The 24,814-nt window shown below is 42.6% G+C and overlaps 1 protein-coding gene across 5 annotated transcripts in view; it reads right to left on the bottom strand.

The window, feature by feature from the left end:
* Positions 1 to 24,814, bottom strand: part of LOC138600380 (receptor-type tyrosine-protein phosphatase delta-like) — a 382,688-nt gene that overhangs the window by 129,830 nt on the left and 228,044 nt on the right. For all 5 annotated transcript variants that reach the window (XM_069671768.1, XM_069671773.1, XM_069671769.1 and 2 more), the window contains exon 9: positions 23,228 to 23,265. The gene's annotated coding sequence lies outside the window, so the exon portion shown is untranslated. The remainder of the gene's footprint in view (positions 1 to 23,227; positions 23,266 to 24,814) is intronic.

The following is a 24,814-nucleotide window of genomic DNA, read 5'->3' as shown; positions in this document are numbered from 1 at the left end:
AATTGCAGATGACTATTTCTTAATTTTCCTACAAGCTGATGGACACATGCGCAGTTTTTGTGACCTCATAAAGTTAAAAGCCGACATTGTTTTACACTTTTAGGCAAGTTTTTTCAGTGATGCTGCAGGTGGAGATACCTCAAATCCCTTCTCCATGACTTGTAGCCCCTCTCTGCTGCATTCTTCTAACTGACTGGAGAGCATGAGTCCCCTAGTGGCCTAACTGGCACACTGAGCACAGGTGGTGTGTGTGTGCACAGCTCTACTGGAAATAAAGGTTCACTTTCACCTGATTGACAGAACGCTTGCGTGACTGTCTGACTCTCCGCCTGTCCTCACTGATATTTTTTTTATTCTGCTGCTTTTTTAGAGCTCTTTAAAACGGCCCCGTCAAAATAAAATGCGTGCTAAAAATAATACAGATATGAGAGACGAGGGATCTCTGGAGAGTTGAAGGAATGCACTTTGAAAATTCTTCACAATAAAAGTCGCTGGGAAAAGACTTCCACAACTCTCCAAATGAACTGTATTTACATGACAGAGCCACAGATAAAAGGGGAGCTGAAAATAACACGTCTGAACATGCTGCTTTGGTGATTTTTGACATAATTAAACGAGACAAAGCAACTGTAGCTTGCTCAGAACGCAACAAGGAATGGAACATATTTAACACGAATTGTGGTTACAGCAAATTAAGCAGATTATAACATTATACCTCCTTACAAACTGTTCGGCGTGCCAAAAATATTCCACCTGCACATTTTAGGCGCCGTTACATATATAAAATAGAGATTAAAGCTGTTAAAAAAACGGCGTTTGAAACGCTACCGTATTTATTCCATACTGCACGCGCTCATATTAATAACTATGCGCAACACAATTATAACACATGAATAAAAACCGTCATATCCCTAAATACGCCAGCTAGCATACAGCCTCCATACATTAGCACCATTAACCCAGTCCAAATTGGTGTTAATGGTAACAGCTAATATGTTTGAACCAACTTCACGAGCCTCTACGCACACCTGAAATCACTGCGGCAGCGACTTCAGTCCCCACTGTCACAACCTCCAAACTCACGCGCTCGGCAAACACTCTTCTTACCTTATCACCATTTTTGCGGCCAGTTTGAAACTCAGTCTCTCCTTTTATGTCTGTCTTTGAGAGTTTTATTTACATCCAGTTATGACAGCCGCGTCCTGGGGAAATAAAATAACGTGGACGAAAGAAATCCAGGTTTTCCCCCTTCGTGTTCTTCCCTCGAGTTGTCCGTCACCAACGCATAATCGATCTTCGGGGTTGATAGGACGACAAACACGCACGTGCTGCGCGTGTGGTATATTCACTGGTTTTGTGCAGTCTGTGTTGTGCTCGTTAGATCTTCATTGAATTGAACGTGGCGAGACTGTGGTTGTGTTTGAAGAGTGCGGTGTGGCTGGGACACACAGCCCCTCTCGCGCGCTCTCGCTCTCTCTCTCTCTCTCTCTCCCTCTTCCTCTCTCGCGCTCTCCTTCTCTCACTCTGTCTGTGTCAGTCCGTCCGTCCGTCCGTCTGTCTGTCTCTTTCTCTCTCTTTGTCGAGACCCGAGCACGGACTGAAACCTCAGGCTGAGAAAAACGCCAGACTGAGAGAAAGAGAGAGAGAGAGGAACAGAGAGAGGGAGAGGTGTGTGTAGGAGGGGTGACGTCACTCAGCGAGGTCCCACTTTCCCAACTCTCCTGGATCAACTTTCTCCCCCCAAGTCCACTGCAGGAATGTGCACTTGGATGTGGCTATTTTAGGGGAATATTTGTGTTTAGGAGAGGCGTGGGTGTGTGTAAATGTGTCTCTGTGTGGGTGTGTGTTTGGGTCTGACTTTGTAATTATTTTCAGCTACCCTGAGAATATGAAGGCATGTGTGAAGCTGTCAGTTATTCTATGACTGCAGCTGTGCTTATTATCAGGATAGTAAATCCACACCGTATATAAATAATATTATATAACAGAACAATTCATTAGACCAATTAATTCAAATGCATAAGGGACTGTGTGACTAATACAATTGTGATAAATACATCAAAATGATTTATTCTGCAGGTTTTTTCATTGTGTCACCATCAGTGTTGTAAAAAACTACTCAGATACCCTACTTTAATAAAAGTAGAATTACCAAAATGTTCCATTATAAACGAGTAAATACACATGACAGCAAAACCTACTCTCTAAATTATACTTAGATAAAAGACATTAAGTATTTTCGGCAAAACTGACTTTATGTATACATGAACTTAAAGTATCAACCATGCAGAAATTTGCCTTTAACATTATCAGGCTAAACACTGTATAACTGCATGGTTATTGACATCTTAGCACCACCCAACTGTTCGTTTATACAGTTTATATACTATTTGGTGAATTTTTACTGTATGAAATTGCACAATATTTAATATGCTAATTATAGTCTGTGTTGTAGTTTTTGAAAACTTAATCTGAAAAATGTCTTGTAATTATCAACAACTGTCAAATAGATATATAACAATCAAAAGTGCAATGTCTCCCAATAACAACTACCTGGAGAAGGCACTTAAAGCTACTGTCAAGAAATGTCTGCTTATGTTGATTTTGGCGCCCCCTGTGGGAAAAGCCGTACCTTTTGTCCTGCTTTACATGCTTCAGTGGTGGTTTTAAACAAAGAAATCTTATCATGCTTTCTTTAACATTTATGTATCACTCACTTTAAATTTTTGCCCTTGAGTTAATCCATTCGTCTGACACCTACCCCCCCGCCAGCGGTTTCAGGCATTAAAAATAACTTTACAGAAAAAAATCTTGTCGCTGATGGTCTTGTTTGCTTTTGTAGCTCATATAGAGTAATCGCAATTAATTTCAGTCTGTTTCATAACCATCAAAAAACTCCCCACAGGAGCTTTAAGTACAGCACAGTAAATGTACCTAGTTACTAAGTGTTGAAACGTGAAGTCTGGCCTTGACCTGCGTTCTTAGGGTAATATCAGTGCAAACCTCTGTACAATAAGGTCACTACAAACTCATCACTAAGAGCTACAGACACCCTATCACCCTCTGTAGGGATATTCTATTGATTTTGGTGTCAGACACTGTTGAAATGTTTGCATATGCGTGTCTATTTAGGCGGCGTATCACCTGCCGTTTTGTTAATTTTCTAACAGGAATTATTTCTGGATGAAGGAAAGCTGGGTTCACATACTCCAAGGTCAGCCTGTTGGAACAAGTTGAGCAATAACCTCTATTCACCCTTGTGTAATGATCCCACATTTCTCGTAATCATTCCAAGACAGTCACATCCCTGTCACTGAATAGGCATAAAGGTGCACAACAATGCTTAAAGGCATAATATCGCTTGTGATAACACCGTCAAGTGCACAGTCCTCTGATGTAGAGCTACAGAAAAATAACAGCAATGGCCCGCGGAGACAGATGACTATGACCAATTGTGTTTTGAGAAAAGTTGCTTTTGTGGCAGCAACCCAAACCTTCTTTCTGATGAACAACCTGGCCCTGCAGTCACAAACATCTAGCATCCAACAATAGTACATCTGAGAGACGGGGGAGCGACAGACTTCTGCAGTCAGCAGATCCGTTTTCTTACCTGCACTCAGACATGTCACGTATCTGATTGAGTAACACTGATGCTGATTTATACCCGCAAATTACTCCTAGCTCCATTTTCTCTGGGCAGAATTTGATACAGCCTCCGCTTGTAGATTTATAGGCCAAAAGGAAAGTGTGGGTTTTGTGACAATGAACAATAGAGGAACTTGATGAAATTACTGTTATGTGAACTGTTGCCCTTGACTGCTGGCGAAGAGAAAGCATTGTGGGAGTGATAGCAAGTTATATCTAGAGGCAGAATGTACAGTAAATCACAAATGTTTGATTATCTGACTTTTTCTGATTATTTGGGAACTATTTTTTCATTGATCAGCATAGGCTGAATAGCTGTTTTGGCTTAGAAGAAGATATGTCATTGCTGGCATATTCAAACATTTGATATTTTCATGAATAAACCTAAATTTTTGTCCAAAAAAATGATGTCAGCTGAGGCCCATTCACCTTCAGTGCCTGACTGTAGGCAGCGTCTCATTTCTTTCAAATCCCTCGCCTGATTCGTGATCTTTACACATAATTGAACGACACTAGTTAGATTTATACTTCTGCTCTGCATCTAACCTTGTGCTTTCATATTTTTGGCACCAGATATAGTACACTTGTTGATGAATGGATGAAAGGGCAGGATTTATCAAGAGCCTGCCATGCTGCCCTATCGTGACTGAACTTTGTCGCCTAATGGGACGCCGTAGTCTATAAACCAACTGGCCTTCAAGAAGAAGGATCCAAGACAGAGGAAACCTGAGTGCCAGGCTGAGACACAGTTTCTTTATTAATATTCCTGACAGTGGGAGGTTTGGTAAATGTTGTCTTTGTTGTAGGACAATGACAACACACTGCTGTTATACGATCCAACAGTTGATATACTGCCTCGGGCATGTTTACATCCATACGTGTGTGGGGTCATGCGAAGTGTAGCGCTGATTGACATTTACTATGTAAATGTGATGCAAATGCAGCTAAGGATGCTAAAGGTTATAGGCATTTGCTTTGGATGAGTAATGTAAGCAAATCTTTTGATGTATGTGCTTCTTTGTGTACCTGCCTACACAGTAAATCTATAGGGACTGTTCTGATTTTACAAACCAATTAGCATTAGATATGCTATATCTAATGCTATGCTATTTTTGAAATGTATTTTCCAATGCCTCTTGGGGTTGCCAAAGACTAATTTGAATGCCATATTAAATGATTATTTTAGTTCTGTTTAGCTTTTATTAGCAGCTAAATATTATTGTCACCATGGATATTTCCATTTTATACTCTTAATAACCATAAAAGTTCCAGTTCTCCAATGAAGTATCTTTGGAACTGTTGGATGGATTGGCGTGAAAATTGGTACACCCATTCATGGTTCCCAGAGGATGAACTACAATAACTTTGATAATCCTCAGACTTATCTTCTAGCGCCACCAGCAGGACAAAGTTTTCACTAATCCGGTTTAATATCTAAACATATAGTGGATGAATTGGATTGGATGGTTCCCAGAGGATGAACCCCTCAGGCTTTTGTGACTTTACCAACTCTTGACATCAGGAAGTAAACATTTTTGGTTTTAGTGAGTGTCTCAACAACTATTGTATCGTTTGCCATGAAATCTGGTGAAGATGAACAACTTTCGTGATGCCATTAATCCCATTAGCCTTGAGCTATACTTGGTGTTTGGTTTAGTAGCCTATAGTAGCATGCTGAACACAGTGAACAGTATACCTGCGAAACATCAACATATCAGCATTCTCATTGTGAGTATTAAAGCATTCTCACACTAACATTTAACAAAACACACTGCTATGTTTCAGTACAGCTTCACTGAGCAATAGGACGGCTGTAGAATCTTAGTCTTTTCCAAGAATGCTGTAAAATGCTTTTTATCACAAGCCGAGTCCTTGACAGCCCCTTTGTGCTGCATAGTTGATAGATGGATAGTTCCCTGGTTGGTGTCTCCCTTGTACTTCTTAGCACTTTCTTCAGCGGCAGCCTTGTGAACTATACAAGTTACTGTATAAAGAAAACCCATTTAAAGAATTGGTAGGATTTCATTTTACAGGGTGCGGTGTTGATCTCAGTGGGGATAAAACCACTCCTTCGAGTCATACTTTTGTGTTGTGTATCTGCTTTAAATCGCCTGGCAAGAAACAGGTGGAAAATCAATCAGCTTGTGCTTTAAGATGCAACAAAAGAGGTTCGCTTTCAGTCCGCTGGAGAGGTATTTAAGTGATGCTTGTCGGATGAATTTACACTAAGGAGTAGGGCTCAGGCTGGGTTTTGTTTGCACAATAGGCTGAGGTCAGTTCCATTGTTACTCAGTCCAATAACAGTATCAGTTTAACACTTAAGATTCCGAGGGCTGATGGCTATATTGAAAAGATTTTCACCTCTATGGACTGCTTTTCAATTCGAGGTAAGTTGCGCCGTACTTCTGATCATATAGCCTATTTATAATTCTGCATACAAACCTGTCAATTACACATTTAATGTCGGACAAACAGACGTGAAAATACAATATCTCTCGCTGTCAATCTTCCGTTAGCTGGAGCGGCAGGCCTTTTCACCCTTGACAAGTTGCCGGGGCTTTACAAATGACTGAGTCAAGTCATTACTCTAGTTTCTGCGACCCAAAGACAACACCATGTATAATACGGCGGAGAAGAGAGACAACTTATCTGAATCAAAAACAAGGATTGTTGTTTTCCTGCTCTCACGCCCCAGAGTTGATACATTCCCCCCCTGCAACCCTGATCAAGTAAACCAGTCATCGTAAAATTAATTTCCCCATCAAGCGAGACTCGCGCTCTTTGGGATAACAATCTATCTTAAGCGGATAAATCTAATCCAACGTGTTGAGATTGACTTGTTTATGGCCGCTGCCCAAGCAGTCAAGAGAGGGAGAGAACGACGGTGGGTGGTGGTGTTTGAGGCGGGGGGTGAGAGCAACAAATGCCAAGGTGATATTACACACATCTCCGAGGCACGAAAAATGTAAACCAACACCAAACTGTAGTCCTTGGCTGAGACATCTAATACCTCTCTCCTTCTGAGAATCTGTCACACATGATGGATGGCTCAGCACACAGTCATGCTTTCATGAGCAATTAACATTAAGTCGTAATCCGAGGATTTAAGAGTTACAAAGTTCATCACAGAATAAACACAAGATCTTACGATGTAGGGGAAATTGATGTATTATTGTAAGCCACATTTGTTGCTGTAATTATGTACCCGATAGGCTTGAAGTGGTTAAATTATTGGTTCAGTGCCAAACAGCTGTATACAGAGCCTTACACAATCAGCGATAACATCTATAATTCACTTAGTGACCTACATAAGTTGGAAACAATGACAGCCGTATGACATGCTCCCCCAGGGCAGAACACTCTCCAACGCCTCCCGAAGTCAGATTATTAAATTAACCCTGTTTATGTTTCCAAATGATCCCCCCTGGAGACTTACCTGGACGCTGAATGCTTGTGCAATGACGACAACGGAGAACTGGGTGTTTCATATCACACATTCAGATAAAAATAGGTATGACTCCATTAAGAGTTTGAAGCTGGATTCTCTGTAACATCAAATATTAATGACTAAATGAGCAAAGTCCAAATCCTGGGAAAACAGCTTTAGCTATCATTTATTGAAAGTTTAACACTCCAAACCGGATGACGGCAATCTGCGTCATCTTGGGTACGTTGGTGTCGTTCAGTCAGATTGATAAAAAATGTTTCTGTGAGGGCTTTTCAGCTAGTTATGAAACTCTCAATTTAATACTGATGCCTTTATATGACCTTCAAAAGCAAATCAGAACATCAGCTCGAAGATTGACAATATCTGTGTAGTTATTTTTACTGCCTGTCACCTTTGTCAGATTCAGATGATGTGATTTACAGTATGCTGCTGAGGCGTCTTGCTGCCACATCCGAATAAGAATAATGGATGAGTGTCATGTTAAACCCGGGAAGGTTTATTGAAGTATCTACTTTTAACGTTATTAAGAGACACTTTTCTGCTAAATCACTTTACTCTTTCTGTAACCTGAAACCTTTCACGTGACAACCTAATAATTAACTTATTCTTATATCTTGATATTCACATTGTCATGAGGAAATAGTGGGTGGCGAACAAATAAATTAGAGTAGTATGTCTCAATTACAAGATTTGATTAAGTTCTACGACAAGCTTGGGTAGAGGCATGACAAGATTCTGCTTTGATTGAACACGGGAGATGATATTGTGTTAGGTATGCGTGCACTGAGTTGGATATTAAAATGCATTGGGCTCTACAGAAGGCAGAATAACCCTCTGGAGTTAGAGCTGAGTCTAATTGATCTACTGCCTGATCAGGAAGGCAATATTTTGTACATTTAAACTATATTCCTTAATTTTTCTTTTCATGCGTTTTTGAACCCTGATACTTTCTCAGCATTTCTCAGCATTATTATTATTGACACCAAGATAAAGGGGTGGGAATGGCAAGGTAACGATACGCAATACGATACACGATACGATACACGATATAATACACAATACACGATACACGATAAGATACGATATACGATGCGATACACGATACGATATATGATACGATATACGATACGATAAACGATACAATACAAGATACGAAACAAGATACAATACACGATACGATACACGATATGATACACGACACACGATACAATACACGATACGATGCGATACACGATACGATATGATATGCGATACGATACGCGATACGATATGATATGCGATACACGATACGATACGATACGATACGATACGATACACGATACGATACACAATACGATACACAATACGATGCGATACGATATGATATGGGATACACGATACGATATGATATGTGATACGATAAGCGATACGATACGTGATACGATACGCGATACGATACGCGATACGATATGCGATATGATACGATGCCCACGATAATGTCATGATACAATGATTCTGTGATAATTGATACATTGCAAGACGATCATATAATGATCCACCACAATATCCGTTCACACTACCCTCTTTCATGTCATAAGCACCGCCGCAAGGAGTCATGTAGTAGTGATGCAGGGAGACAAAATCGCAGGGATATCTGTTTAAAGCGCCATATATGTGTCAGTTAAAGTATCAATATTTGGCGCCAACCTTTCGATAATTGTGTTGCACAAGACAATATACTGCCTTACTGCTATTTTGTCACACCCCTGCTAAGATATATACCACACTTGATGACCTTACTCTAATGGTGATTGAAGTACCTATGAGTGAGACATCTCGCCTCCATCTAATCTCTGTTGAGAGTTCCACGTGCATAGCAGAAATATTTATGTACATATAATATCTATGGTTCTTATCAGGTAGAGACAGAAGGCAGCATGGATATCTCAGTTTATAGCAGAGCACCGAGGTGCCTGTTCTTAGCTGGAAGAACATATTGGAAGTCCACCTCCACCTGAGACCAACTTATCTCGTGATCACATGAAATGTTTGATGTTGTAACAAAATAAATAGTCTAGTGTTGTAACTGGAATCTGGAGTTTTTCCTTTCATAACGATGTGAAAATATTGTGTTAGACTTCTTTCATTTTATTTTATGCTCCTACAACTTTGGCAGAAAATATTGTTGGGCCTGACAACCCAGATTAAATTGATGATTTTGGAAACAGCTTTTTAGGGAAATAAATTCACTTAACAGTGTTCTGGCAGACCAGCTTAACCTATAGTGACTCCTGTAGTTATATATTAGCTTTTACTGGTGCTGCTGCCAGCAGTTAGACATTAACTATATTGGTGCAGCTGACTGCTGCCTGATGTCACAATGTCTTCACTGCAGACTGCACGTAGTCTTGAATTATCATTTTTCCTTATAGTAGTCCATCGCTCAGTGTGCAACATTGCATACTATCTTGTCTGCCACTGCGAGTGTCACAAGATAACACAACGGACTGCACTCCTAAAGAGGCCGACTTGAACTCTTACGCGACCCCGGCAGCTCTGCCTGTCACGGGGAAAAAAAACCTTTGACGTGCGCGCTTACTCATCTCTTCTGGATCTGCTGAGTCATGAGTAGTCAATATCACCTTATTATGATGTCAAGCGCATTCAGATCCCGCCGAGGCTTACAGACGGGACCTCGGTTTGATTTAGTTTGGTGTTGGCTTTGGGGTGCAATGAGCTGCAAAGCAATTAGGTCCATTAAGAGATCAGCTGGGATGGTGTGAGCAGCCACGGTGTGCAGCGGCCTGCGAGTCCTCGGAGACTGAGAGAGAGATAGAGGTGGGGAGGAAAACGGGTTCAGACAGATTGAGTCAACTCCTGTCTGACGGGGTCCCTCTGTGGAGCCTCACGCTGGACATCTGTCCTGTGAAGGTGTGCAAATTCACACCTGGATGTGTGCGTAGTGCGAGTTTACAAATACAGTTTATTAAAGCTGCAAAGGCCCCTGAGCAAAACCGATCCCGACCACTTGATTGTCAATCTGCATGACATCAAAGCTTAGGAAGTCGTCCCTATTATAAGGAAAGGGCGAGCAGATAAACTGTAAGACGCACTCTCCTCCATATGAGGGAAACATTCGTGACCATGGATACTGATTGATGCATTAGCCGCCCTGCTTTTGAGCTGTATGGCGTGCTGTTTCCACGCTAATGCAAAAGCAAAAGGAATGACCATGTGCTCGATTGCTTTATATTGAAGCCCTTTGTCACGTTTACTGATTAAATGTTCCTGTTGCACGTCATATGGTGCAATTCTCCACCACAGGACAGGGCGTTGTAGACGGCATGAAGCAAACCAGGTTGCATGTTGTTGCGAGTCCTGATACCCGAATTCAAAAATCATGCACTCCTGCTTTCCTCCCCTCTCATTTATTTAAATCTCCCCTCCTCTAAAAGCCTTTTACCTTCTCCTGCCGTCATCTTATCCTGCTTTGCTCTCTCATTTTCCCATTGTCTCCCCCTCTCTCTACATCCACTCCTCCTGCACTCTACCTCCCTGATTCTCCTTCCCCAAACCGATACTGACACACACCTCATCTCCGTCCACGTATCTCTCTGTTACTCCCTCTCTTTTTTTTTTTTCCAGTCTGGCGTCAGGCGTTTACGAGAAGCCGCTCACCATAGCCGATTGATCACGGCCATTGTTTGTCCAGCTCGCTCCATTTTACAGTTCAGTGTTCATGAAAAGGAGCTTTTGACACCTCCCTCCCTCCACCCCAAAATACACTCTCTCGCTCCCTCTCTCTCTCTTTTTCCGGCCAGTGATGTCCCGCTGACATTTTCACAAGCGCACCTTCATCAATTTCACACCTCCAGTGCCCTCCTAGGAAAGTAGGAGGAGGGCGGTGAATTGATGGGCGAGTGCTGACAAAGCTAGCTTGAATTCGGAGAGTCAGAGAGTGACAAAGCTTTTTGAGCGTAGGACAGAAAGGTCATCAATATTTTTGGAATCATAGCCCGCTAAATAAACGACTTTTGACGTCAAAAAAGGGGCTCAGAAGTTTCAATGAAAGCATCCATAGAGGAAGTGTTTACATCCTAGCTTACCATCTGCTGCCCCCTAGTTTGCATCCTCCTCATTCACCCCTCCAAAGATGACTCATGCAACTTGTGCTATAAATCCAATAACACAATAAAAGCCATCCAGAAGGTAAACATTCTCTTCGCTCACTTCCTCCCTCTTAGTCTTGGGAAATTAGGCCATTCTATCATCAGCCAACTGGTGCGTTTATGAGCTGCTAAAGTAATTGGCGATTGCAGCGAGATCTCAGCTGAGGCGAAGGTGCCGCGTTCACCTCAGCAGAGCCTTAAGCGGGATGCTCGAAAACGGCATCACAGAGAGGAGGACGGAAGAGGAGGGAGGAGGCGAGAGAGTCGAGGCAGCAAGGTGCCTCGTTCACTGGCTCAGGGGTTTATGGGATTGCTCCCAGCTGTCACTCCGTGTAGTGAATCCGCAGCACCGTAATATCTTAATTGTTTCAAATTAAATGCTCGTAAAAAAAAGGCAAAGGAAATGAGTTTTCCTCTCTGGCTAATCCAAAGCAGCCCCTTGACTTACATCTGGGCCCGCTTTAAGTGAGAGGCGGTTTAAAAGGTGGAATGGCTCCCACATGAGATGGCTATGGATAGGCTAGCGTGGAATTAGCTTTTATAGGTTGTGAACTACGAGCCTATCGCGTTCTTCTCTCTTGAAACGTCTTCATCTTTCCCCCCCTTTTTTCCTTTATTCTTTCTTTACATGTGCGCACACGACTTTATGTGTGTACTTATGCATGTTTATGGCGGGATGTGCGCACACGCAGAGGCTTATCATAATAAACAGTCTGAATCTCCCGTGGGGATTCACACATTTAGCCGACTCCCCCCCCTCCTCTCCCCTCAATCTCCCTCCGGCACTTCTGAGACTCAGCTCATTCTGCAGCTACACAGTCAAATCACTCAACCAGCTAAAGCGTCCTGAATGACATCAGGCTTCCTGTCAAACACACGCACATGTACACGCTCATGTATGCATGCATGCACACAAATGTTGGCATACAGTATATGCAGACACACATATGAAGCCTTTCCCACCTCAAGAATAATCAGTGTACATTCTGCTGTGTACTCAGAGGTATACAATGCATGTAATTTACACGCTAAACATGCATTCTGTGTGAACACAGTATGACAAGCTTCTCATGGCTTTCCTCAACACAATTGCCAGTCTGAAAAGATATCAGAATTTCCCATTAGCCCATGTTAACTTGACATCTTCCCCCTTCCATTTTCCGTACAAATACCAGCTTGAATGAAGCTCCTTACAGGCAAATCCAGCAGACAATTACGTGTCATTACATCTGCAAAGTGGTTTTGTGGCGGGGGCTGTAGGTGGCGAAGGTAGTGGCATTGAAGGAGATTATCATAAAATGAAACACCAACTGAGAAGGCCTGACACCTCTCCTCGAGGAACCGGCGACTGATTGAGAAAAAAGAAAAAGGCAAGAGAGAAAAAAGGGCCTGAGCGATATTATTGTCTCACAATGCAGTGAAGCTTTCACGCTACGCAACAGATGGTGACACGAGAGTGTTGTGGTAAAACTTAAACTGACAAGTGCTTGAAAGTTTCCGACACTGCTGCCAATAGTCGGGCCATCTGCAGTTTCCCTTGTCTTCTGTAGCATTAGTAACAATGGATTAGCAAATGAGGCTAACGAGTATGCTAGGGTAAGGGAATCAAATTAAGGTGACAATCAACATTTCGACATATAATAAGGACCTTTGAACATCTAATATTCTTTGACAACTCTTGAATATTGTACGACCAAACGCTTTACAACGGCCACCAAGTGGCTACCAAAAGTGTTTAGCTCTGCGGCTTGCAAACTCCACTATTATCAATCTTTTGTTTAGCTTAAAAATTGGGTTACACTCACTGGATTGAGTCAGGGTGGGAATCGCAGGGTAAGTCATGATACGATACGCGATATGTGGCCAATGATAATATCATGATACAGCGATTCTGTGATAATTGATATATTGCAAGACAATCACATAACATCACGACATCTGCTGGATTCTAAATAGCCAACTTTTTAGCTAACGTTTACAACTTTCAGAGCCTCTGCTACGAATAGCATTTGTGAAAGCACCATTCCATTCAAGAGTCCAAGTAAGCCATGGCTGTGTAGCGGTGAGCCAGCATGGCTAGTATCAGCACCTGGAAACTGAATAATCTAAATTGAATTTAGCCAATTGTTGTATTTAGGCTAATGCCTTTCTTGTGACAAAATGTCGGTTTTGAAGAAGGCACATCAAGATCAAGAGACGATGAGGAGTTTGTGGCTGAATTACATGTGCCATTGGAGACAGGTGAAGTAGTATGACGAGTGTGAACAACCGATTCAGTTGTCAGTAGGTGAGATGGATGGGTCGAACAAAGACGGGACTTTGATCCAAGAGATGAGGGTTAGATTCCCATGTGTGAAAGTAAAAGTCCTGTTTTTGTTAAATAACATATGTAAAGTACAGGTCTGTCATACAGTTAGTTATGTTACTAGTGTACCTTTCTTAGAACCTATGTAAGCCCAAACCATGATCTTTTTCCCGAGACCTAACCAAGTAGTTTGGTTATTAACTTTAAATGAACTGCGGCTTTTTCCCAATGTAGAAAGAAGTTATTGATTGTGTACTCAAGGGAGTCAGTGGCCCCCATTGGTGCCATCATTTCATAATGATGACCTCCGCACACTCCTACGTGTGAGACAATGTGCCCTCACGGTAAGCCTCCATCGCTAAAAATGCCCATGTTGCTGTTTCGCATCCCAACTTTCTACGCGCTAGTTCCCCATGGCATACAGCGGGTGCCCCTTTTTTTTGCCCCTGCCCCTCAAACAGCCTGAGTACGCCACTGCTCAACACGCTTTATTTTGAACATTTATTCGTTATCCTTTACTATACTACTTTATTTTGAAAGTCGAACCAGACGTTGCGTGTTGCTACCTTACCGACGGACCTCTCCGCTTGCCAACTGATGCTTCATTGTCATATTTTAAAGCTTAGGGCCACAGACCAAGCCGCTGTATTTGACGAGCTGGGAGTGAGAGCTTGTTGGTATATCCCATCATCCTTCCCATAATCCATCTGTGTGTTTTCTCTGCCAAGCTCCACATCTTCCACTTCTTCCCATTCATTTTGTTCCCTTGTGTGCTGTGTGTGTGTGTGTGTGTGTGTGTGTGTGTGTGTGTGTGTGTGTGTTATACACTGCAGAGTATCCTCCATCCTCTTCTCTGATGCTTCACATCCCATCTCTCGCTTCTAATCTCTACACTTGTTTTTTCCCTTCCATCTCTTTCCACTCATCCCTCCCCCCCTTCTTTTTTTTCAGTTTTTCTAGCATCCTTGTTCCCCCTCCTCTCCCCATCATGTGTCACCTCCACTCCACCCATCCATTTTGTTTTGTCCTTTTTTCCCCCCACCTGCACACTCCACAACTTCTCCTGGACACTCTCCCATCCTTCCTCTTGCATTTTCTATTTTTCTCCCCGTCCCTCCCTTCACCATTGTTATTACCTTTTCTGTCTTGTCTGTCTGATTATCTTGTTACCTCTGCTCTCACTGCAAATTTCCTTGACCCAATCCCCCTTTTCTTATCCTTCCATCTTCTCCCTCCTCCGTGTCACTTTGACTTCTTCCTTTGCGCTACTTAACCAGCCATCTTCTCTTCCCTTTCATCTCCTTTAACTTTTTTCCTCCTTTAGTTGCTCCTATGCAGAATATGCCCAATCACTGCCAGCCTCTCTCTCTCTCTCTCTCTCTCCTCTCCTCTCTCTCTGCCATGTTTGTGGCCTTTCGCTCTGTGCACATCTAATGGCTGGGGTGTAATCCACTGGCTAATCTGCTGACAGCCTGTGTGACAAGGCATTAGCTTTGTGTCACTGCCTACCATGCTGCCTCTCAGCGTGTGTGTGTCAGAGAGAGAGAGAGAATCAGAAGCAGAGAGATAGAGGGAGTCTATGAATGTTGGCGTGTCTGTTTGCATACAAAGTATGTCTGTAAAACTTTGCGTATATATTCTAGCATGTTTGAAAGGCTGTAAGTAATGGCTTATGTGTGTCAACTGGATGCCCAAGCGGAAAATTGATACTGTAGCTCGTCACTTTTCTATGACCTTTCACTTCTCCCATTTATTTCCACTATTTATGTCCACTGCTGCTCCTCTTTTTTTTTTTGCGTCTCTATGGCTGATGGCAGTTTTAATAAGATGCCAGGTCACAGTGCCAGTGGATGCAGCAGAAGCAGACTGGGCGAGACAGGCCAAAGTAGCATTGTCAGGGCGCCTCGCTGCTCTGTCAGGCATCCAGCCATGTCAAATAGGACTCAGTTTGTAACCCAATATTGGATTTTCCATTATTGACACTGTAATTGTTTGGGCATGATTATTTATCTTTCAGCTGAAGCTTTTTTGGTACATCTGGGTGCAAAGGTTGCTGTTCAACAACAATCTGAGGACTATTTTTTGATTATTCATTCGTTTGGTCTGTGCCAGGGGTTTTGAAAGTCTCCCCTGAAAGAACATAAAAACAGCTGCCCAACGTTCTCACACATTCACACTTAAAGGGGGGGTATTATGCTAATTTCAAGTTTCATATTTCACTATGTGATACCCGTGGAGTTGCTTAGCATAGTTTACAGTTAAAAAAAAACAAATTTTTCTTGCAACCAGCCTTTGCCTAGAACGACTCAGTCAGCTCTGTCTCTTTAAGAAACCCTGCCCCTACAAGCCCGCTTTCTTCCCATTGGCCAGCTCTCTTAAGCCTGCCGAGGGGCAGATCTCAGTGTTTGAGACACGCCTCCTACCCTGTGGCTGTGTTACAGAGTTATCACCAAAGAGTAAACGTTGCTTTTTCGATTTGAAATGAATGCCCAAATACAGAGTTCCTCAACTTTGTGACATCACAAAGTGAAGCCTCTGGAGAAGTCTGTCTGAAAGCAACTCCAACATACTTTTACCTACAAATATAAAACTTCAGCCACGTTTCGTTTGAACATCCAACATTGTAACATTGTATATGTCTTGTGAAACAGCATAATACCCCCTCTTTAAATTGTAGGCTATTCTAAACTAAAACTAGTTAATAATTAAACCTCCACAATCCATTAACTAAACTGAAAAAAGACTCAAAAATTGCCAAACTAAAATCATACATTGTAAGACGATTTAGGCAATTTTGCTGAAGTCAAATAATTTTTAAAAACATCATAGTTAGTCGGGCACCAAACAAAATCCACTGCTTTTCATATCACTGTCTCAACATCACGCATAAACCCTTTTCATGTATGCTTTTAGCAATAAGCTAATTGCCAATACTGCTTTCTTATTATGCTCACATCTACTTTAATCTGTGTCTTTGTTGTGCATAAGTGGTTGATGCGGGGATGCACTTTAGAAATGAATAAACACAGACCATCATCAATCTGCAGCCTTGACCTGTACTTGCTTTTGATCACAGTCAGAAAATGCGAACGCAGACAGGAAAGTGGAGGTGAAGGGGATGAGCACTTTTATAGCCTTTATGGGGAGATGCTGGCTCTCAGTCTCCACAGACTGCTTGGTCTCAATATGACGCCGGAGTGTACATGGTCTCATTCAGGCATTAGCTAGCTCCTCTTTGAAAATTACACACTTTGGCAATTGAGTATCAAGTTAGCTAACGGCTAACAACTAGCTAATGGCTGAAAATAGGAAATATACCTCTTAGAACACAAGAGTGTTCTGTAGGTTCTGTACAATGATGTCTAAAATACTGGTACTACTTTTTTTTTTTTTGAGTGTATACAAACCTGAAATTATATTATACGTACAGACGTTCACAGATATGTAAACTTCTACGACTGTAACAGCTGTCAATCATCCTTTTTACAGCATCAAATAATTAAACATAAACGTTTCTAAAAATGAACACTTGGATGTAAATCAGCATGATAAGAACTAACTATAATGACAGAAACCATGTTTGAGAAACATTTATTTGTCGTGTATTTTGATTTTATAGTTTGACTCATGTCCCATCTGTTAACATGGAGGAGGCGGGCTTTATGACCTATACTGCAGCCCGTCAGCAGGGGGCGATAGAGGTGATTTGGCTTCAGTTTTAGGGAGCTGTCACGTCGGCCATCTTTTTATACAGTCTATGGTAATGACTGACACCAGTGATTCCCAGAGTTTGGGCCACATCCCCTTAGTGGGTCGTTCAGGTACTGCAGGTGACCCGCTCACGTCAAACTGTTACGAGTACATGGATGGATTAGTGTTTTGCACTGCATTGCCGTAGGTCATGAATTGTTCTGGTTGGGAAATACTTCATCTCAGTCTCACTTATAAATCATAGTTGTGTAATGAGAGGTTTGGTTTGGCCTCAGATACTTAAGATTGGATATGGCTGACTTACACAATAAATCAATTAAACTTGTTTTTGATTTGTTTAAGCTACTAGCTACTGTCTCCAGAGAAGTAGGAGAGTTTGCTTTGGCATGCAGACGAGTTCCTGTGTGGGCATGCACACAACTGTAGCTTTCCTTCTAATCTAAAGCTTCAGCAGCAAAACTCACCTTCCACTTGCCCACATTTCTCTCTATTTTAGCTTCTGTCCCTTTCTTTAGCACCCCCCCTTCCCCTGTCTCCACCTGAGTGATCCTGTTATCACAGCTGACCCCTCACTAGATCTGTCGACAGCCAAAGAGATTACACCGAAAGGCCTCGGAGCGCATTGGGCTCGCTGTTTGACGTGGAGAGGCGGGGAGAGACTTGCCTGATCCCCCGATGCTGATAAACTGGCCGAGGCTTTGGGGGATTCAAGAAGGTCCCATTGGGGAAAAAGGGGGGGTTGGTGAGGTGGGATGGGGAGGGGGTGCTGTGGTCGACTTTAAGTCTACTTCTAATCACTGAGCTTTTCAGAGGGGATAAGAGGAAGGAGAATGGGAGCTTGGTTTGGTTTGGAATTAGGCCCCGATGGAGCTCGGATAAGGCTTTGATTTGGTCGCACAGTTTGCTTGAGAGCTTTTGAGGCGCATGTTTGATCAAATCTCGCAGCATACTTGTATAGCAACAAAAAAATACTTCCGGGAACGTTTCATTTGCCCTGTTGAACCTACGGGATCATAGAGCAGCTTCTAGGTTAGCCTTACAACTCGTCTTTGAACCCAACAACAGGCATGCGTCATCCATAGGGTAACCTTGCTTTTCATCGGTCCTCACAATTTATGAGTTGCATTGGCACGGTGCTTCCAATGCCTTCTGCACTGAACATTTTCCAGCTAATGAATCATAATCCCGCGGGAACTGTGATTCATTCCATTCATGCTAATTTCTGGGTATTCCTTGATCCATCCCTCCCTCCTTTTCCACTGTTGCTGCATGGGGGATACTTCTGCCATACAAGCTACAACACGGCGCAATTATCATTGATTCATGCATCATAAAAGCAGGGCATGAGCGAGACAGACTCTTCTGAAACGCGGGCTTGCCAAAACCCTGTCAGAGACGGAGGTTTGATGGCTCACTCGTCCGTGGCCCCTCCGCATCATCTTGTCTTCAGCAGCTGTTGTTTGACAGAAAGGGATTCTTCCCGCAGTGTGCAAAGACACAGCTATCAACTTAAGAGGCTTGACAGCAACGCACTATGGGGCCGTTTTTCTACTGTATTATAATAGGTATTACTGCTGGAGCATCTGCGAATGGTGTAGCACAAAACAACAGCAACAAATCATCGCAGAGGGAAAATCTCAGAGAGCAGAATGGAACCCTGGTGGTGTCTTTTTTTTTGTCTTTTTCTTCACATCTTTGGATTGCGACTGCAAAAGTTGCCGTGTTGCTGTTTGTAAAATACTCCATAAAAACACACTTTCTCGCTTTCTATGCTGCTTTTATGTCCCAATATTGAGTGATAGCGATGGAAGCAAAGCCTAGAAAAGTGCCCCGACCAATACAGTCCTGGGAAGCAGTGAAAGAAACTGCCTTTTATTGATCTGTCCTAATTACAGGAGTCAATAAAATTTATGGCTTTCAGGCCTGCCAGAAGCCACTTATATGGCGTACTGAGTTAAGCAATCACCTCTAATGGCGAGCGATCAAATGATATACGGCCCTGCCAAACAAAAACAGCGCAGAACAAACATGGAGGGGGCATAAAATCCAGTCTGGAGCCACATTGCCAAACAAGGCTGTCAGAGCGGAGCAGTTGTTGTTTTTATACGCTGTCTGAGCTGCAATTGATAGCAGATCATGAAGCGGGGCACGTGCTTTTTGAAAGTCAACACAAGGCAATGCTTTGCAGTTATTTCTTCCAATTTCCCCATTGCATCCATGTCTTTTTCAATATCCAGCAGAAGCTGCAACATCCTTGCGCGTGCAAGCCTATCGAGACCAATCCAAGGTACGATACGGAGCACGCCGTCGGACGCGAGAGCAAGGACCCGAGCCTCCGACACTTAGTAGATCATCGTAATTAAAACATAAATTGGAGGTATTGACCTGCATGCGGTCGCCGGCGCGGGCTCCAGGGGAAAGCATTGATTCATGCATGCACTTGGAAACAATTGCTCTGATTTGCACCGAGTAAAATATAGAAGCCTTGTGAATAAAATCAATAGCTAAACAAGCGGCCCCGGCTCTTCAAAACAGCAGACGGAGAATTACAATCAGGCTCATAATCTTAGAGGTATGGGCACATGGGATTGATGCAAGCTTCATTGTGAATGCAGGATAAGATGCAGCACTTTAAAGGTATTTTGTCTTGTGGAGAATCATTGGTTGATTATTGATTGATTTCGAAGGCAGAGCGAGGCCTTCAAAAGCGGAAGACAAATCACCGGTTGTACGGAGCAACACGTCCTTTCGAGTTTAAAAGTTAGTTTACACGATGTCAGAAGGAAGTGCTTTGTGCTGTGTTCTAAATGTTAACCAAAGAGGAAAACATGACCTTTGATTTGTTCACACAGGACTGAAAAGAGAGATGGTTTTCAGACACCATGGTAACCCTTAAGAAAAGGCACATTTTCTCTGCCGGTTCCCACCCAAACATTACATTTAAAATGTCCTTGTAACTTCTAAATTCTTCCTCCGGAGATATGTTTTTTGTTCTGCTAGCATTGAGCTTTATCTCAGTCGGCCATATTTAGTTTAAAAGCCGTCCTAAATTACCCAGAATTCATAGAGAATTAGTCCGACTTAGGAGAGCAGTAAAGCTGGGTGCAGCTAGTGGACTTTGATGTGCATCTGAAGAAAAAGCAAAGTGTGTTCTAATGAGGGTAATGGAAAGAATAAAGGTCAATGGTGATTAAAAAGCAACCTTGATGCTATCTTTATAGCTTGGCATTTATGCTTAACAATGACAATAAACATGAACAAAATGTAAGTTGTATGAACGCTGATTAAATGTACGCACGTTCAAGAGTAAAAGGCCTCAAAAGAACCAATTAAAAATCTGAAATCTAGCTTGTAAAATTGTGTTTTATTTGCTGTGCTGCTTCCACTGCTTCTTTTGGGATAGAATAGGTGTGCAATGTAGGGTCAGGAGGTTATCTAAGGGAATCATCAAAGCGAGGAGAGCTTAAAAATCCAGCTTTTATCTTACTTAACTCGAATCTCAAGGTTCACTTCTGAACAAAATGCAGATTTTCTTCTTTTCTTTTCTTCTTTGCGAAGTTAATATGGCGTGATAAAAGAACAGAAGCACATGGGTTGCTATCTGCAGAGGTGCCATGTGCCATGGCTGAGGGAACATTCCCTTAAAATTCCTCTGGGCACACACCTGAACCCCACGCTCCACATTTACAAATGAACATCTTGAAATAAAATGCAGATTTAAAGCCACAATGCTGCACCAACTTCGGCTAGAAAACTTTATTTAAGCCTGTATTGTCGGAATTCTGGGAATGTTACTCCGTCTAATCATCATGCTGCCGGCTGCGTCCTTCACTACAGCCAGCCTCGCGTGGGGGGAAAAAAGAGAGAGGGGTCAGGAGTGAACGGATAAAAGTAAAACAGGGCGGACGGAGAGACGCTGACACAGATGAGCGCAGGCATGAAGACAGCTCCGGCGGGGGGAAAAGGGCTCCGGAGAATGAGTGGGCTGGATGTATAGGGAAAATTGGATAGGGAAACAACAGAGGAGAAAGAGGGGGAGAGGCAGCGAAGAGGAGATGGTGGCGGGAGAATGCGAGAGAGGCAGATGAAGGAAATTGGAGGGAAGAAAAGGAAGGTGGCGGCGGAGGAAGAGCTTTTTCCTCCTGGCTGTATACTGTAGCCTCAAAGCGGCTTTCATCCGCCCGCACATCAGCGAGCCCGGGTTGAGAAACCCCTCTGCAAACTCACACACAAGACACACATTCATCAAGCCAAAAAAAAACAAAAAAACCCTCCTTTGACAGTAATCACCAGTCTACCTTTTTGGCGTCACACAAAACCTTTTTTTTTTTAATGCGTTTGCTTGCTGCGGGGAGCTGCTTAAAAAGGAGCCACAGAAAGCCTGAAAGGGTTTCCTCTAATTGTAGCCAAAATGAGCCTCGCGAGCCGGCTGGATATTGAAGCCTTTCTAGTTGAGATGAAGCCAAAATTGATGATTTGTTTTCTTTTGTAGCGCAGGAAATCAAAGGGGCACTCGCACAGGTATCTTACAGCATCGACAAACACACGTGATGAAACACCCTCCGGTTTCTCCATAATACACTGTTTCATATTGTCCGATGAAATTACACTGGGCATATTAAGTACGCACACACTAATGCTGCACACTTTCATACACACAGCCTGAGTAAATGCTACAAGCAGAGAGGAGACAAAGGAATTAAAGCGAGGCTGGCTAACAGAGTATGACATGTCCAAGGCCTATCACTAATTATGCCCCCACTGCTACAAACTGTTCCTCTGCTGTGATCCGCTGAAATAGGAGACAGGGGAAAAGGCCGCAGCAATTACTGCTGAAACCACCCCATAAGTGAAGAGCATGTTAGTCATAAAAAGGTGTCAGATATGGGGAAAATTCTTCAATAATGACGGCACTGCACTTTTTAATAGGTTATAAATGGGCCTGATAATAATAAGTATTATTTTCCATGATGGGAATCAATCTGGAGTTTAAGTTCAGTCCCATGACTTCATTCTTTCTGGACCATGCGCTGATTTTGCAGGTGATTCATCGTCGTGTTGTGTTTAACTGGGAAGTTTTCCAGTGGCTATTAACAGAGCTGAACGTCTAAAAATAAGTTTCATTTATTTTTGGAGTGTAGGCGATGTTCTTGTAATCTTACTGCGTGATTCAGGCTCATATCACGGATGGATTTCTATTTCTTTGCCCACATAACACAATGGTTTTGGATCCATTAGCCAATACTTGGCCGTAGATGTAGCACCTAGCTTTAAATGCTACCAAATGACAATTCCCTTATCTCAAAAGTACACCAATTTTAAGATACTTTCTCCAAATCCATTTAAACCTTCAGGTCCAAAATGCCATTATTTGTAAAATCAGCATTAATTTCCCAACAACTGGCCAAACCCAATCCTAGAAACGGCAAACAGCATCTCGGTTAGGAAACTCTATGCAGCTGCCTTCTGCGGTGTGCTAAGCCCAATGAAATCCATGCATACGACACAACCGCAAGCATTTCTGCTTCATTTAGCAACCTAGCTGCACACACAAACGCTCTGAAAACACCCACATGGATTTATGTCGTTATCAAATGACCCACATGCCCACTTGGATTCGTGGGACTCCTCTAGTTTTCCCACAATGCACTATTGCACGGGTAACAGAGATGATGGGCGAGGCTGAGATGTTGCGGCATGCCATTTATCTCTGTCAGACGTGGTTGAACACAAGTTCTTATTGGCTGCGCAGGCTTCGTGATTGCCAAAGCGGCACCCCATTCTCTGAGCCCATGCTAATTAAACAGTGGGGAGAAAAGAGCAAGAGGCCTTCACTCTCTGTCCTCTGAGGCTCTGTTCTGCTGCAACCAGCATTAACACAAGCCCGGAGACTGAGCACACATAGAAACCCAGCTTAAAAATGGCCGTGACAAATTCTTTTTTAAACAGGATTTGATTGCAAAAGCTTACCTTTGAGCACTCAAGCAACCTTCCCAACAGTTCAAGAGCTGCAGGACGACAAGAAAAAGAACACGTTAGATTACAATTTATTCACTGTCATAAAAGCTGTAATGATTAAAAGGTGATGTCATTTTTGGGGAAGAGTTCAAGAGGCATGCCTGGAGATAGCAATAGATTTAGTTATTGGGAAATAATCTTAACCAAAGTACAGAGCGATCTGCTGCCATGAGCTGAGCGCACATTCAGTTCTGCTGTTGCTTCTTTTAGTGTAAAGGGCAAACATTTATTACCCGCTGATTACATTTGGCAGGCATATGTGTCTGACACTTAAGCCCTTGTAATTTTCCAACCAGTTGCAAAAAAAACTACGTCTTCACCACTGATATTCTATCCCAGCTTGAATGTGGTATATCGCCCACGGATTTCATTGGGGAACAAAAAAGGAGTCACGAGAACAAAGGGGAAACGCGAGTCGGTGGGGGGGCACTGAGCAGCTTTTTAGTGTAGTACTAATTAAAATGTGGGCGGCACTCAAAAGGTCAGGGATTGACCATAAAAAAAGGGAAAGAAGGGGCACGTCACCGCTGATTGTGCGCATAAGGCGCTCAAGGTCTTGTTGATTAATACCAAGTTCACTTTCAAAGGGAAACCAAGAGAGATGGGAGAGAGAATTAGTCGTGTGACTGATAAACAGCATATCTCCATGCTGTGTTCCCTTCCCTTATTTTTTTTTTCTCCAGCTGGGAGATAAAATTCAGTGCTTGGCTGTGGTTGCCAGCGCAATTGATTCTGGCAGAGGAATATGACTGCAGAGTATGAGGGCTAAGTATTTGAATAGCTGCTGTCAAAATGCTGAAGGGGACTTTATTCCTAGTTTATATGCAAGCTATATTATGGAGTTACTGAGACTAAATGGCTACAGTTTGATGTACAGTCATTTAAGTGGTGGTTCTAGGCTTGGGCTTATGGTTGGTATGAATGGAATGGTGCTCGGAAATGACAAATCCTTTACATTCTAAAACATAATATAGTCTTTAAACCATTGGTGTAACTACTAGGATCTTAATAAAAGTCTACATGTTGGCTTGTTCCAGTGAAATGTTGCAAATCTGATATACTGGAGCTTAAGAAATATAAATTTTCCACACACTACTAATCTTCAAGATGATGCTCAAGATCGGCTACACGTTGCGTCACTGAAATCTAACGGCAACATAATTGGGAGGGAGCAAATGAAAGGCACAAACAAAGAGTAAGGAAAGAGAAAATTGGTCGCCCCATTGTGTCCGATCCATTCTTCCACTTAAAGGTTTCTTGACCGGTGGGGAATACAGGAAATGATTAAAAGGTGCACTCTGGCAATCAGCAGGCAGGAAGAGAGCCACCTGTCAGAGGTCCTACTGCCTTACATAGATTTATGGCTAATAATTGGCTATGAATGTAGGTAGTCGAGTACTTTCAGAACCTCGCAGGACCAGCTGGTTGGACATACCAACAGAAGGGAATGATACGATCGACTGATTTGATTGATAGATTATCAGACACGTGTGAGAGTACGTGGAGATGCAGACTGAATCGCCCCAGACATTAACAGTC

This window comes from Semicossyphus pulcher, unplaced genomic scaffold (assembly GCF_022749685.1).
Source record: "Semicossyphus pulcher isolate SPU_LCO1_2020_fin unplaced genomic scaffold, fSemPul1.0.p SCAF_21, whole genome shotgun sequence".
NCBI classification, from domain to species: domain Eukaryota; kingdom Metazoa; phylum Chordata; class Actinopteri; order Labriformes; family Labridae; genus Semicossyphus; species Semicossyphus pulcher.
The sequence above is the reverse complement of the archived record's forward strand: the minus strand, read 5'-3'. Positions and strand labels throughout refer to the sequence as shown.